Here is a 2,761-nt window from a genome sequence, read left to right on the forward strand (position 1 = left end):
TCAAAGCACCATCACCATTATTGCCCTGTGCAGAAGCACAATGAGGCAGCGTTAATTAGTAATCTCATAGTAAAAGATCTGCTGGGGAAAGAGTGATCACAATACAATTGAATTCCATTTTAAATTTGAGTGACATTCGCCAGTCTCAAAAAAGAATCTTAAACTTAGACAAAGCCAATTACACAGGTATGATGGGAGAGCTGACTCAGGTTGATTGGATAAACGGAGTAATCACAATGGCGGTAAAAAAAACAGTGGGAACATTTAAAGAAACATTTCAAACTGTTCAAAAAAAAATACGTTCCATTGAAGAACAAAAACTCAGCTCGTAAGCTCTATCCATGCTTTACTATAGAAGTTAAGAATAAAATTATATTCACGGAGTGATGCTTGAAAACACAGAGCGTGAGCAGAGTGGCAGGGAATGAATCACTGAAGCGGCAATGCGGGAGTGAGCAGCCGAAGGGCGGCGGGGGAAGGGGCAAGGCCTGGAGTGAACAGCTGAGGGAAGGCAGCAGCGAGGTGGGGGTGGCGGGGCGGGGTGGTGGTGGTGGTGCGTGCAGATGGGTGTGGGAGGTAACGTTGAAGAGAAGCGTGATGGCAGGAAGGAGTGGGGTAATGTTGGGGGTGAGATGGAAGCGGCAATTGCAGCCATTGAGGACGTTTGGCTTTAATTTTTTTTTGTGACAAATTGATCAGCGCCATTTGTCTTACTGGAAGCTGCCTGAGACATGGTAGTGACGAGGCTGCATTTGCGCATCCGCCAGTACCGCGCCACCTAGTGGTTGCGTTTTCAGCAAATGCAGCCATTATTAAATGGAGCCCATTCACATTTAAAGTAAGTCTTGTGCTGGGTGTATGGCTTTTAATAAGTTTCTGGAATATAGGAGTGAGATTACATTTGTTTATTGAGCACTCAGTACATGCAATAGTATGTAAACATAGAGGTGAAATGTATAAATTACAGCCACACTAGATGACGGATGCTTGGGGATTAAGTATTGCGACCATTCTGAATTCAGTGCCTTCGGCTTTTAAAAAATTCAAATGCTCATTACAAACTAATCGTTTTGATGTGTTTCTCTCAGTCCACCATGTGGAATTCCAGACCATTCTGTGTTACATTATTATATCAAAGTTAAAATTCAGCTTCATTTAAGGAGAATTTAATTTACTTATTCTTTATGAGTTATGATAATCTTCCTTACTGAACGAGCTGTTTTTACATTGGTCTAACCAATATTATAACGCTAGTTCTCTATCTCACCGGTACTTTCAATTTTGGTCGATATCATTGCAACTCTATGAAGTGAAAGGTGAAATTATCAATCTAACTTTGTCTCTTTATCATTGATGTCAATTCAAATGATGAAGTATGACATATGTTTCCTTTGCAGAACTAGGACCTTCGCACAAGATTTCCATTGATTGACGTTCTCTGAAATTTATGAATCGGAATACAACAGCAAGTTTTCAATTATGCTTCTCACTTCCTGAAACTGACCACTGTAGGTTCAGTCCTGGTCTAAGAATCCAATGGTACTTCAGGGTAACATACTTCCCTGTTTAATAGGCAAAGACTAAATATTGATAATTCTAAAATATAAAGAAAAGAACACAGCATAATATTGTCAGACTTCAGCACAGTATGATTAACCATCAGCTCAAAGTGTCCCAATCACTTGGCTTTAGAATATTTAAGGACATCTCTAAACAACATTTCATCAACATCATATGACAATCTCGAAGTATTCAATTGCACAGATCCCTACCCAGGTCTTTACATATTAAACTGCCCAGAGCCACAGTACAGATTTCTTGTCATGGTGTTGTCAGCGTGACAGGCCATGTTTTGGGCCCGTTCTTCGGAGCATCCTCATCATGCATGTCTCAGATTGGTTGTTTCAGGTGCACTACTGCACACAGCGATTCCCAAGATCATCCAGCATGAGACATCCGATACACATCCTTCCTCTCCTTTCTGGTTATCTTTCTTAGATCCAGGGGTCTGAACTTGTTTGATTACAATCTCTGCTGGATGAACTTGATGTTTCCAGTAGAGGGCAAGCTTTCAAATATATTCTTCTCTGCTCAGCAAAAGCAAGAACACAACCATCTGCCAGAGAAAACTAACAATTAAATACCTTAACTGCACTTTACTGACTTTTCTGCATTGCATTTCATCTGCCACGTGTCTCTCCATTCAACCAGACTGCCTTTGTCCTCTTCAAATCTCTCTCTGCCCTCCTCACAGTTCACAGTACGTCGAAGTTTCATGTCCTCAACAAGCTCTGAAATGTTGATTTGCACACCCAAGTCTAAGTTATTTACATATATCAAGAATAGCAGTGACCCTAGCATTGACCCCTGGGGACCCCCCACTCTATACCTCTCTCCAGCCCGAAAAGCAACCACCACCGGTATATTGTTTGCTGCCACGGAGCCAACTTTATATCCATGCTGCCACTGTTCCATGGGCTGTCACTTTTCTCACAAACCTGTTTTGTGGTACTTTGTCAGAAGCATTTTGAAATTTCATGTACACCACATCTACCTCATTACCCTCATTACTCTCGGTCACGAGATCAATATATTTATCCACTCTAGTCAAAATCGATTTGCCGTTAACAAATCCTTGCTGCCTTTACTTAATTAATTTACAGTTGTCCAAGTGGCTGTTAACTTTCTTCCGGTTTATCTTTTCTAAAAGCATTCCCATCACCGAGATGAACTGACTGGCCTGTATTTGCTGGGCTTATCA

The sequence above is a fragment of the Heterodontus francisci genome, chromosome 28 (assembly GCF_036365525.1).
Source record: "Heterodontus francisci isolate sHetFra1 chromosome 28, sHetFra1.hap1, whole genome shotgun sequence".
Classification (NCBI taxonomy): Eukaryota; Metazoa; Chordata; class Chondrichthyes; order Heterodontiformes; family Heterodontidae; genus Heterodontus; species Heterodontus francisci.